The sequence below is a fragment of the Channa argus genome, chromosome 5 (assembly GCF_033026475.1).
Source record: "Channa argus isolate prfri chromosome 5, Channa argus male v1.0, whole genome shotgun sequence".
In the NCBI taxonomy this organism is placed as follows: domain Eukaryota; kingdom Metazoa; phylum Chordata; class Actinopteri; order Anabantiformes; family Channidae; genus Channa; species Channa argus.
Window position 1 is genome coordinate 28,749,950 of NC_090201.1, and position 14,187 is coordinate 28,764,136.

At 41.1% G+C, this 14,187-nt stretch overlaps 1 protein-coding gene across 4 annotated transcripts in view; it reads right to left on the bottom strand.

The window, feature by feature from the left end:
- The window catches only part of pcbp4 (poly(rC) binding protein 4), a 120,751-nt gene that overhangs the window by 66,422 nt on the left and 40,142 nt on the right, over positions 1–14,187 (bottom strand). For all 4 annotated transcript variants that reach the window (XM_067504609.1, XM_067504611.1, XM_067504610.1 and 1 more), the window contains exon 3: positions 11,756–11,804. The gene's annotated coding sequence lies outside the window, so the exon portion shown is untranslated. The remainder of the gene's footprint in view (positions 1–11,755; positions 11,805–14,187) is intronic.

Here is a 14,187-nt window from a genome sequence, read left to right on the forward strand (position 1 = left end):
CATGACCGCTTAAGGGAAATCATTCGACTTCCGTTTTGCTTTTGAAACATCTGGAGTGACTCCATGAGAATGAGGCTGCGCTCAAAGAGTAAGAGACAGAACCATGAGACAAAACTGATTCACATAAATACAGAAGCTGCAGCCCAGGCTACAAAATAGAAGTTGGAGAAAGTCAAAATGCAGCATGTAGCTCATAATAAAATACAAAGTTGGTGATTTAGCATTTAGAAGCAAAATGACTCAAAATAAAGAACAAAGAATAAAACCACCATCTATCAGGTGATGATATGTTTGTTGTGTTATGTGTGTGGAGCAAATGTGTGATGAATAACAAATGTCAGTGAAAAGTGATTGTGGAGTTGGTGGAGTAGTATCGTGTTGTGCCCAGCGAACCATTTTCTCACGATCTGTCCATGCTCACAGTAGAACTACTTGGCAACTGTGGTGCAGGAAGGTAGAGCGCTCGTCTACCAGTCCCACAGTTGCTGGTTCGATCCCCAGCTCCTCCGGTCACATGTCAAAGTGTCCTTGAGCAAGACACTGAACCCCAACTTAGCTGCTCCTGGTGAGTGTTGGGGGAGCTGTGTGAAGCAGTGCGAAGCGCTTTGAGTGCCAATAGGTAGAAAAGTGCTATATTTCTATTTAAAGGCCGCCACACGTTCACTGACTGTATTGCAGATTAGGAAAGTGATGCGTTTTTTTGTTTTACAATAATAAAGATTTAAAAACGGTATCTGGGACCATAACTGACCAATGACAGTAGTGTTTGTTCTAGTTACTTTACATTCCTGTCCCTCTGTAGGGACATGTTGTCCATGTTGTCCTCTCCTTTACATCCATGATGCTGCTGTCCCCCCCTAGTAAAGTCCTACTTGTAATCCTTAGTTTCTACTTGTTTTTTGCTGTGCTGATCCAGTTTACCTCAGGCTGTGATTAAAGTTTCATGTGCATATCCTGTATTTTTGCATTATGCACTATATGCACAAACACATACAGGCATACTGGATGTGTATAGCATGAGGAGCTTATGAACACTGTGGGAACCTGTGGGACACACTGCTGAACTGGAAGAACAGCTGCAAAAGTGCATAGAAAGAGCTAAGATCCACCGGTACTTGCTATTTATGTATTATTTTTCCTATAATTTATGTAAAGTTGTGGGTCTTTTGAAGGCAGAAGGACAGACACACAAAGAAAGAGAAAACAATCTTTGAAACGATGATAAAAGATACAGCTGTGACATTTCTGCTGCCTCTCAGGCAACAGTATAAGGACGAGTCAGACAAAGTCAGAGCTCAGACTTTATTCAAATGTCACCGTCTCTGCCAAACAGGGAATATTTGAATACCACAACAGCATATTTAGATCACCTGCTGTGGAGTAAGGAACAAACAGACCTTTGCATCGCATCTGGTGTTGACTTATGATACAACAGCAATCCTGCTCCGATTCGGGCTTTAATTACTTTACTGTATACTGCAAAGTGTCGGGACGTTCTGCGCTGTTTCCGGTATCAGAGTCAGAACGTTACTAATCCACCGCACCGACACTGTTTAATAAACCACTGCTGAAACTAAATCTGCGACTTTTATGGTTCTTTTTGATTCTTTTAAATGTGCACGGCCTGCGGTAGAGAAGGAGGATTGTGTGGAATTTATTTAGCTTGAAAACTGTGTTAGTAAAGCGAACAACGTACATTTCTGACATCTTAGTGAGCGTTTGCTGGGTCTACATGCATCTCTTCTACTGTTTGGCAAATCTAATTTCCTTTACGACTCTTGTGCTTTGAAAAGCAGAAGAGCTCCTGGCAGAGGCAGCACATGCTGTTGAGTGCACACTGGCCATCAGAAAGAGACAGAAAACAACATAATGATACATGCAGGGACTAACACACCCTCCATGTTGCTCAGACATTACAGTACTTGAGGTCCTGTCTATTCCAGGTCTGTTTTCAGACAAAAGTAAACAAAGACGTGAGGACACGTGACACGATTCTTACCAACGCTGTTTGTAGAAAAGGGTTTCAGCTAGTTAGATAAGCAAATATAATCCTGCTCATGAGCCAATTTGTTTCACTGGAAAGTTGCTGCAAACCTACAGATGAGCTTTTCTTTTACATGTTGCTTTGCTTCCTCTGTACCTGTGGCACATCAATTATACAGAGACACATCATTCTTTATATGATCAAATTCTTGAAAAAAAGCACATTCACTAACATGGACTCTGGCTTAAGATGGCTTCACATCTGGGGAACTTTTATCTTATCGTAAAATAAAGTAGAGACAGGTCATTTTGTCCTTATCCAGCTCTGTTTCATGAACATTTGTGTCCATAATTTTAAAAATCACCCCCTCATTCACTGCTTCCTATATACTGTAATGTGCACTAAGTAGTTCACTCAAAAGTCAGCAGTCTATTGACATTTCAGACACTTAATCACATTGCATCATCACTAACAGCTGTTTGAGCCAAACAACAGCAATTTTGTAATGTTTAAAATGAGGAGCGTTGCATTGCGGATTCCTCAGAGTAAGGAAATACATTGTGGGCTACTTTGACTGCACTATATACTGGATAGATTTACACACCCAACACTCAGACGCTACCACAAAATGGCAAACATACTATATAGTGAGGGGGGATGATTTTGGACACAGCCAGTGTCTTTTCCCCAGATCTTATGAAGATTTTCCTCTGGTAATTATCATTACCAGAGGAAAAGTATTTTTTATTATTGACACATCCACCTTGTGACATTGTCCCACTGTTACCCTGTTATAATCAAACAACACCAGTGCTACCAGTGTTTAAAAGACAGGCTGCCATCAACTGTCTGCTTTTAAAGGTTTTGCAGTGATGTGACACCACTGGTTATTTCTGTTGTCACTTGAACTTAATAAAGCATTTAATGTTGGCGAACATATTTTCAGCACTAGTCACCTGCATCTGTTGACCAGGCATGAATTGAACAGACAACCAAGAATGTCGTCTTTATGGGCTTTTGCACTGACCAGGCCGTTTATCACGAGTGAAACGTGTGTGTCCATATTCAGGACAGTTTACAGGGCTAAATTCCAGGTCACCATGTGATGTCCTCCAACTGCGCCAGGCTTGGCTCAAAGACTTAATGGGAGTCCAGAGTTCTCTCATTTCATGACACCAACTATTCACTCTGCTGCCCTTTATAAATCACGATGCGTCTGCCTGGGAGACTGGATGAGAGTCCAAACATCACGGTTTTATTATCACCCAGTTAACGTTTTCATATCTGTGAACGTTTCAGCCTCAAAGTTTTGTTTTCTACACCAAAGAGGAGTTTTCCTAGATATAGCTTAAATATTCTCTTTGAGGTTCTAAGTCCTTTGAAATGGCCCCGAGGAACATTTGAGGCCCGACGTGTCTTTCTAATCCCTCATTTTCCACATATCAAAAGTTTGAAAGAGTTTTGTTTTGGCAGCTGCAGTGGCAGGTTCCATTTAGGATCAGGTCAACCAACCAACCAACCGTCTCTTAAAGTGTATGTAAAGCCTGTTTGGGAGGAATTCCAGCTGAATCATGGTAGATTTGAAATTATTGACTGAAGCCAAGACAATGCTGATCAAAGATTGTGGTGATTTTAGTGTCTCACACCGAGTTATTTTCTACTTTGATTCTAAATTAGGAATTCTACACTTGGACGTAAATGAAGTAAACTACTTCAAAAGCCAATATCCAGTAAATAAACTTAATAAGGGAAGTAAGATTTCAGCAAATTCTATTCAATAATATAAAACTGTCAAATGCACCAACACACATCATTGCACATCACCACAGTCTCAGTTTCCTGCTCCGACACGTCACCTCTTCTAAAAACCAGCAGTTTGTTTTTATATACATACGTTAAAATCCGCTCCAGCTGTAACGTATCCACACTTCATCTTCTCTGGTCCACCTACAAAGCTCCTGAGCAAATTAATGCATCCAGATCGCTGCTGCCCATGTTTCACAATCTACACTTGCTCCTTGTCCCTGAGCAAATACACTTTATCACTTACTGACAAGCCCTTCAACACCTGCACCTTCCCTAGATTCATGACTAGACTGCACTGAAACAAACAAACAAAAGAAACAAGGAGGGAGAAAGCAACAGGCTGCTGATCGTGTAACATGACATTCAGTATATTATCCCGAAAATGAGTCATTCTGTATAATGAGTACTTTTACTCAAGTAGTACATGTGGTTGCTCAAAATACTTCTTGACCGTTTGAAAGCAGATCTACTTGTTACAGTATTTCTAAACAGTCGTGCTTATATTTGTACTGAAGTAAAAAAAATCTCAGCATTTCTTCCACCAGTGATGATGATGATGCACTGAATACGTCTTACATTTCATATTCTAGCCTCTAGAGCCACTTGATTATTTACTAAAGTCTAATGCAGAGCAGGCAGGTCATCGCTGCCGCCCATGAAACAGGTCAGCTGTGTAATGCTGCAGAGCACTGCAGTAGGTGCTAACGTACCAACCCTCCTTACAATGTGGAAAAACCCCTAAATGATCAAAAATTGTCATGTAAGCGATTTGCTGTTCTCAAACAAATCTGTTACCCACACACACACACACACACACACACACAACTGCACTGTGTCAGTGTTCCTCTTCCCTTCTTCCTCCGCCCTCCATTATGAAAATCATGCTCTCATTCAGCCATGTTTGCTCCATCTGTGGTGGGAGGGAAGCTTTCAATTGGCTCCTTAGCTCGAGAGCCACTCCTCTCCTCTCCAAGCGTGCGAGGACATCAGCCCTCTATGTTTGACTGAGGCCACTGGCCAATGGGAAAACACATTACAGATGAAGAGTGGAGGGTGGGGAAATGGAAGACGGCCACTCTGAGCAACTGACCAAGCAACAGAAGCATAAAATATGGTTTTGGGAGGACACAATGAAGAAGACAACATGGGTGGTCTTCTGTATGTACCTGCATGCCCCTGTCCCCTTTGACAGTGTAGTAATGCTAATTAGTAAATGTAATGCAGCATCAACATATGTTTGATTTTTAAAAATCTCCAATATGTTCCAAAACCTCTGGAGAGATGCTGCTGACACATCCTTCAAGAACAGCACTGGCAGAATTGAAGTCTAGAAGTGAGGATCACCCTTCTAACCAATCACAGATGCTCAACTAACTTTGCTTTGAAGCTTCTCACTTAACGTAACTTGATTGTGACTAATCTTAAGGGCTGTGCAGAGAGTTGCTAGTGCTACCTTAAGTTGTCTTATGTAGCCTTAAGACCAATACGTGAGAATATTTAAGTGGGAGAAAACATTGCAGGAACCTACACCTGCACTGGGTGGTTTCCCAAAGACATTAGGAAAACCATCAAGAGATAGAGAAATATTAACACTCAGCAATAAAATAACCTAATTAGAATGAAAAAAAGTGGCAGACCAACATACAAAGAGCTTCTGATGTGATGGAGGAAACATGAAGGCAGGGGCAGAGGCTTCTGGGCACTAACAGGCAGGAAGTAATGGACTCTTTATTGGATTAGATGCTCAACAGAACCAGAGCAGTCATTATTATCCAGCTGAGATCCTGACACAACCTCTGATAAGTGGATCCGTTAACCCAATTGTCTGCACACCCATTAATGACAAGACAAAATGATTTGGTCGTTTCTCTTTGTATTTCATGCTCAGTTCCTTTTTGTTTGGGTTGTGGCTCCAAACTTCGGAGCCTTGTTTTGTAGTTGTAGTATCAGATATAATCATCTTCATCACTGATCTCTGCCACCTGCTTCTGATGTTATCACAACATTCGTGACCATTATCGGTTCTTATTCAAACCATATCAATGCTCCAGTCTGTACATGCTCCCCAACCTGGTGGGCTGAGGTCTCACCTCATACACACATTATGCATCACAATGTCACAATAATAACCTTTTTGTCACCTATACACACACACACACACACACACACACACAATAGACAGATAGGGTTGGGGAAAGATTGTGGGGGTGTGTTACAATACAGAAACAACAATAACTAAAGTAACAGCATTGACTCTTCTTATCAAACAGGACAAACCACCTGTCTCTTGTGTTAGTCCTGTGTTTTGTCCTGCGACTTCCATTGCACCACCAAACTATGACTTACATCCACTTAAAGGGCAACTTCACCAATTATATAGCGCTTTTATCCAAACACACACACACACTCCGATGGCACTGGCTGCCATGCAAGGTGCTCACCTGACCCACAGGGAGCAGCTTGAGCTTTAGTGCCTTGCCCAAGGACACTTTGACATGTAGCCGGGACCAGGGTTTAAACCACTGACCTTGTGGTACATGGATGACTGCCTTACCCACTAAGCTACACTTTGCTTTCTATGGCTTTAGTTTAGAGGTAAATGTACAACAAAGCATTTAAATTTCCCTCTGACTTCCCTATATTAAAATGTGTCTCCTTCAGATGACATCACCCGGAGGAGCTTTTCATCCTTAGTAGTTCAGATGAAGGAGCCCTAGAAAAGCAGGTTTACAATGATTACAAACTTCAGTATATGAGCAACAATATAGCATAATCTGAACTGAAGGCTGCTCTGAGTGATGTCATCTGGAGGCCTTTTTTTCTTTAATGAACTACCCAAACTAGAACCATAAGAAGCAAGTTTAAAATCAGTGAAGACGTCCTTAGGCAACTCTGGTAGCCTGTCATTTACTTTGATGTTGTCTCTGTCCCACATGTCAGCAGGCTGTAGGTGACCTGCAAAAGTATAACTATGGGCTGAGAGTGACGGATCAATCACCATTCATTGAAATGCTAGTATCAGCTGTGTTTGCATAAATGTATATTAAAACCAATAAAGGAAATTGTTTTACAAGTGTGCACAACTGATTTACAATAGTTATTCAGAAAAAAAAAACTGCACCGGAATCTCCAAAGAGAATCATTAACATGATCCAGTCAAATAATGGTGGACAAATAAATAAATAATAAAAGTAGCAGGGAACAGGAACCAGTCATAATAAACTCATCTGTTCCCATCAATTTATGAATAACAATTGTCTCTGAAGTACAAACATCATTCAGAAGTGTTCAAAAGAGTCCTTTACAGACAGACTGTGTTTCCTCACAGAAGGGGGGATCTCTGCCTCAGGGTCTTAGTTCTGGTCTGTGTCCAGTATCTACTGTTCTAACAGCTGATAGTGGAACATCATAGTCTCTGAAATCTCAGTGACTGCCGTCCTCTTCACCTCCTCACATATTAGTCATGGAGCTGCTTTGCTTCACAAAGACGTTTTTTGCATCAAATTGCCTGCAGCCTGCAGCAGTCCCTCTTTTTTTAATCTCAGTAAAGCTGCTCTGATCACACTCACTGACATATGGACTATTCTTTTCTGACCATTGTTGTGGCTCCTCTTATACGTCTGTATTTATGGTTCAGTTAATGACTTTCTGGTAGTTGGAAGTATGAAATAAACGGCTGTGTCCCACTTCAAAGTCCTGTGTTCAAAGTCCAATCGTCCACCATGTCCTCCTGCCTCAAACTGGGTCACCAAATGCTGTCTCTTTATGTGACAACTGGGAGGCAGAATGCTGCCTACTGAACCATAAATATGCTCCAATAACTGGCAACACTTGGTGGATGGTGTAATAAGTCAGCACTCAGGCTCATTTGCTCCAACACAACATAACATTTAACATTAACTGTGCAGCTAGTGATAGTTGCAACATCTGTTCAAATGGATCACAGACTTCTAGATCAGACTTATTTCTACGTATTATCATATAGCACTATGCAGAGTGCTGGGGTCTGATAGCCCCTCGAACCTCTGAATCATACGTCTGACAGAGTCTTGATGACACCTGTCTCTCCAAATGCTCCATGTCCTCATCTATGACCCATATCTGTTGAATCAGGACACTGTCAGGTTAATATCATGTAGCTCCTGAAGGCGAAACTTCACAGACCATCTGAAATGGCCAGTTGAAGTTGCAGCCACAGGCAGTGCAGACTTGGCAGATCAACAAGGAGCAAATAAAATCAGCACTTCTGACAAGCATAAAACTTTCAGAGGACATGAGTCATACAGAAGATCTGGAGAACCAACACAACCTCTGGCAAGACAAGAAATTTTCTCAGCATCATTTCCTTCAGCAACCATTTCCACTTGATGAAGCCAGGATATAAAACGTGCTGTAGCACAGCAGTGAAGCTGTTATAGCAGAATTAAAATTACACAGAATACAATTACTTCACAGTATGTGCGAGTACTTGAATATTTTTGTAGCCTGGCTGGCCTCAAACGGAATCAAGCCTCGCAGACATGGCACAGAGACAGACACCAGAGCACTTTCAGTTTGCCCTACAAACATGTCTTAGCAGATTTCTGCTCTTGCAATTTCTCTTCTGCACTTCAAACCCAAGTAAAACTAGGTGTGGAGAGAGAAGAGGCTGTGTGAGAGATTGTCAGGGAAATTGCTGCTATATCAGCTCATCACTGCCTAACACTCAACCGCAATCATCTAAAGTCTTGGAGCATTTGAAGCAGAGACCAAACAACATGTTCCTCTGCCAGCTCTGCTAAGTGTCTGACTTATTTTGCTGTTGAATTGCTAAATGTAGATTGAATCACATCCCTTTGACTTGAATGGAGCCAGTAAGACTGGACTAGTTTTTGTTTGGGTGAGGAGTCTGCTGTGAAGGACTGATGAATTCAATTTTATTTTTTAAATTAATTTTTATGTTAATTTAAAAATAAATTAGCTTAAAATGATTTTGAAAAAAAAATTTCCTTGTCCAGAGACACTTTGACATATAGCCATAACTGGGGATCGAGCCACTGACCCTGTGGTCTGTGGACGACTGCCTTGCTAACTGAGCTACAGACGCCCCCTTATTAATCAACAATATAAATACGCATTAGGTGCAGCCCTGATTCTTTCTTCTTCTGATCCTGACTTTAGTGACCCAGTGACCCCTCTGGGCCCCCACACACCCCCTCCTTACTGGCATTTCAGGTGTGGCCTCAAAATGAAAGCAGAGTAGACATGGAACTAAATGTCAGAAATATGGTTAACAAAGCAGCTTAACCAAAGTCTCATTTGCAATTCATGGCTTGTGAAATGCTAAAGTAGAAGTCAGACACTGAAAGGCCCTTTGTGAAGAGCAGCAGAGCACGTTTTCCCTTTAACGGCTTTAGACGTTCCCATTCATTTCTACCATTCATTTGGTTTGTACTAGGATAAGGTCTAAGCATCAACAGCATTTGTGCAAAAGGCTTTTTCGATGGACAATGTGAAATCAAGTAAAACTAAGTTTAGGCATTAAAAATGAGACCCCGATGAAATATAAAACAGTTCCTACAGCTGAGTGAGCTCTGACCCAAATCCATCTGATTTTTTCCTTTATAGAAAAGATATGTAGAGCCTTCTGAGCTTCTACACACTAATTGGCAGCTCAGCAGAGAGGGTGAGGGGAACACAAAGAACAAGTTGATTTGAAAGAAAGATGGAGAGGGGGACAGGCAGACGAGGACTGGAAAGAGACAAAAGAGTGCTGAAAGATACGGTGGCACTGGGACGGTGAAATGGTTGCTACAAAGGCGGAGAGATGGACAGAAGGGGACAGAATTTAAAAAAAAGAAAAGACACACAGGGGAAGGACATGTTGGCTCAGAGAGCAGAGCAGAATAAACAGACAGGCCACAACAAACCGAACCGTGGTTAAACACCATATGCAGGCCTCACAGACCGTTTCCAAATATCATTTCATAATGAGGCACAAAGAAATACATCCACCAGTGGAAAAAATGCAACAGAGCTTCATGTTTTTACTGTCCTCTAATTATATCAGAAATAAAAGGCGTCCCTGTGTGTGTGTGCGTGTGTGTGTGTGCACGCTGAGTTCAGCCGTGTGGTTAAATTAACACACACACACACACACACACACACACACACACGAGGACGCATACTCACATCAGTCATTCACTGTCTCTCATCATGACCTTATATCTATATTTGTCTTCACTTAGCACTAAATCTGCTTCTTTGACTTTGTAAATCTACTGTAGTCACTTTGTTAAACCTTTATATTGATGCTGTTATTTATCTTCATGTCTGTCCTCCAACAACCTGAATAATCCCTGACCAACCCGGGGACACGTCCCTCTGCACTGGCTCAGCTGCTTCGGCTGGAGCAGACGTGGTTTGCAGTGAAGGGGAGACGAAAGCCTCTGCTTTCAGTCTTGACTCGTGAGAAACTGAACAAGCCTTTAACAACAAGTAGAAACAAAGAGCTATACAACTTTCTACAGGATAAATTGTGGATGTTTACCAGGTGTAATGTGGCATTAAAACGCTAAAAACGTGTTTTAAGGGGCTGTTTTTAACCTGACAGCTTCAACCCTTTTCCATGTACAGGCTGAGAAAGCCAAGACAAATCCTAAAGAATAAATGTATGTTTATCCGTTTAGTGTGTGATATTTAGCTAAACTTACAAAAACCTGTTGTTTTGAGTGGAAATGTGTGACGGCAGCTGTGTGTAGTGAAGGTAGAAACAATGATGGAGTCACGAAAACCCGGTGGACACAGAGGAAGAGCAGTACAATGGAGAATTCTGCATTGTTCACGCCACATTTTTGTCTTTCATTTTATTTACTTTATTTTTTCATTTTTCTGCGGGTAAGTTTTTCACACAAAGTCATTTGGTTTCATGTTAGTTTATGATAATAAACCGGCTATTTGGAGAAACCCAAATAGCTCATTTTGTAACAGAAGGATTTCATGGGTGTTTGGAACTGTAAAATAAATGTTCCGAATCAGAATCAGAAATACTTTATTAATCCCTAAGGAAAGATTGTTTATAATACCAAGTAAAAGGCAAATATCTAAATGGCGATCTGAGCAGAGAGCCTGACTGAAGTCCTCTTGGAGAATCCTAAGACGCTGTATAGTGTTGAACTCCTAATTTCATTGGCTATAATGTGTCACACACACACACACATTCAATTCCATCTGTGCCCACAGTAAACTGGCTGAGGTGTGTGAATGACTGGCACAAAGTGAATCAGGTGATGATTAAAGAGCATTTAATATTTCTGTATATCACAAAGCACAGAGAGGTGAATGAACAAGACGGCAGCATCTTCGGAGGCGCAGTGTAGTGAGCTGAAGGGACCGTGGCTGATGCAGTGAGGTTCAAACCCAACACCGAGAAGCTTTCTGACTGATCACTTCACACACTGTTACTGAAAACACCATTCTACAGTCAGAACCTTGTATATAGGTTTAAGCATTAACTCACAGAAAAAGAGTTTCAGCCAATGGCTCACATTTTCTCATTGTTGCTTTATGGCTGTGAAAGCAACTAAAGATCTTTATATAACTTCACGTATCATAATCCAACATGTCTTTAAACTCTTAGGTCAGTTTTACCGACAGGCCTTCAAGCATCTTGTTAAAGCTGATTGTTAGCCCCTTCTCGCCGTCTTCCCCATGGAGCTGCACACTTAATCACACGTGATTATGAATTCATCTCAGTCCCCAATTTGGGCAATACTGAATTATTTCTTTTGATGCAGCTTCTGATTTGTAAAATAGCTGCAATGATCATGCAGCTTGAAAACATTGAAAGATTTGGGAAATAAATGGTTGCATCAAGTAAGAGGTTTGCTTTTTCTTATCATAAAAATGAGCAGATAGCCGCTAACCAGGTTTGTTACGTGCATGTAAACACACTTAAAGGTAGAAGATGTAGAACATTTTACTCACCAATTTAACTTCTCAGACCTGTGGATGTGGCGACATCATTGGGGCGATTCTGTAAGGAAGAAACACAAGCCTTTAAAATTATATCAGTCTAAATCTGAACGATAGCAAATAATATAAAATAGAATAAAATGTTTATCAAATATTTAAGTCAGGTGGAAAAAATACAATTTAATGATTTGAGGAAAATATTATATCCACCAGAAGTCTCACTGAAACCAACATCTTCCATCAGAGGAAGCATAAGAAGCAAAACCTCACAGCAGCACAAACAGCATCAGCATAAATCTCTAAAAAATAAAATTCCTCAAACAGGATAAATTTGATGTTTCATTGCCGATTGTTATTCGTTATTAGTGAGACTTTGTCGTGGGTCGTGCTCGGATCTGTGATTTTCCCTGAGAAGAGATGTGATGGAGACAGATTATCTGTGCAGTTGACCGGTTTTGTTTTCCGTACAGTGAGGACTCTCATCCTGAATCATCCTGGTCAGACTAAAGCCACAACATAGCCTCCACTTACAGCACTACAATTACTGCTGACCTCATGCTTCCAAACGCTGCAGACGCTCAGGTTAATTTAGGTAATTTAGTAACGGCAACACACATACTGTGTCCTTCACCTACACGTGTGCAGCATATCCCTGTGGAAAGCACAGATTCCTCGATAAGACCTGCATTTAGCTGCATTTTCCAATTCCATGTGTAGGATCTGGTCCTCTCTGCTGTGAAATAAATAATAATAATAATAATAATAATAATAACTAAGGAGTTTAATTTGGTTCACATAAAAAGCACAATGTGAGACAGTGGGACAGCTTATCTGTTAGCAGCTCCTACACTTCCTCTGATTATTGTACAGGATTTAAAATATGTGAAAAAAATCAAACTGCAGATCTTCACTAAATATTTTTAGTGAAATATGTTAAATTGTCTAAAGGCTTAAACTGTCCAAATGCTGTTTCAGGGACTCTCCACACAAGTGTTACTGTGGTAATGTGCAGCCAGGTAAATCCCACTGTGCAGACTCCAATCATTTCTCTAGGAAGTAGATTTATTTTTAAATAAGCATTGGTCCATCTATACAACTACATTAGAAAGTTTGAAGTTAACAAAATTATGATTTTAATTATGTTAGCTAAGAAAGCAGAACCAAACCTGTGACAGCAAAACCCATTTGACACACGCACACACAAACACAAACACACACACCTCGCTGCGGTCGTCCTCAAAGAGACAGGAGTCGAGTTTATAGTCATGTAAACAATAGGTTTCATGGTGGAAGCTGAAACACACATGTTGCTCTCTCTTGGACATTTGCCACATCCAAGCACTTCAGTAGTGGTGAAATTCCCACTCTATACTATTAATATTAAAACAGGTTGTTATAATTACAGGATTTACATAGTAGTTATGCTTATGAACTAGTTTTCACATGCACTTTTGTCCATTTGTTAATGTGAAGCACTTGTTTCCAAAGTCCACAATTCTATTTGTAGAAGCTGGAACCCAGACAGACAATCCCAACTTTGTCTATTTTCAACTCACTTTCTGTTGTGTTCTCCACTTCAGAACTAATAAACACCAACAAATTGCTTCCCTGCTCCCCAGAAAGCACAAAGTGAAACCAAACAAGCACTTTGTGCTGTGGTATTTAGAGGGAAACTCCAGGGAAAAATCATCCGAACGGAACTGATGTTCGCCTGACGTGTGTGTGTGTGTGTGTGTGTGAGAGAGTAATGCATCAGCTGTACGAGCAGCCCAAGGCGGGTGCGTGGCGAACATTAGGGAGGACGCTCAGCTGTTTAATACGGGACAACTGCAGGCGCAGAGGTGACGAGACTAAAAGACGACAGCAGTCAACTAAGAGAATTCTAGGACTTTACTGTATGTCTGCTATGTGCATGATCCACTGCTTAAAGCACTCTGTGTGTGTGTGTGTGTGTGTGTGTGTGTGTGTGTGTGTGTGTGTGTGTGTGTGTGTGTGTGTGTCTAGTTACATACTGCAAGGACCAGTTTTGGTTTAAGACGTTTGGAGTGACGACATTTTGGAAAAGGAGGAGCAGTCCTCAGATCTGCAAACACATGCTTGAGGGTTAGGATTAAGTTTTAGGCTTCAGATTAGGTTCAAGGTTAGACTTGGACATTTAATGTTCACGTATGGGGGGAGGGTGGGGGGTGGATCCATGATGTCATTTACAGTCCTTACAAATGTAATTCAAGTGTGTGTGTGTGTGTGTGTGTGTGTGTTGCTCCAAGGCTGAGAATGAACTCTTGCTAACTCTGCAATGCCCTTTTTCAGACATTTCACTTGTGTGAGTGTAGCAGAGTTGGTCTATGAGTGTGTAGGTGCACAAGTGTGTGTGTGTGTGTAAGAGATAGAGTGTGTGCCCTCTGCTCTTTTTCAGATATCAGAGTTTAAGTGTGTGTGTGTGT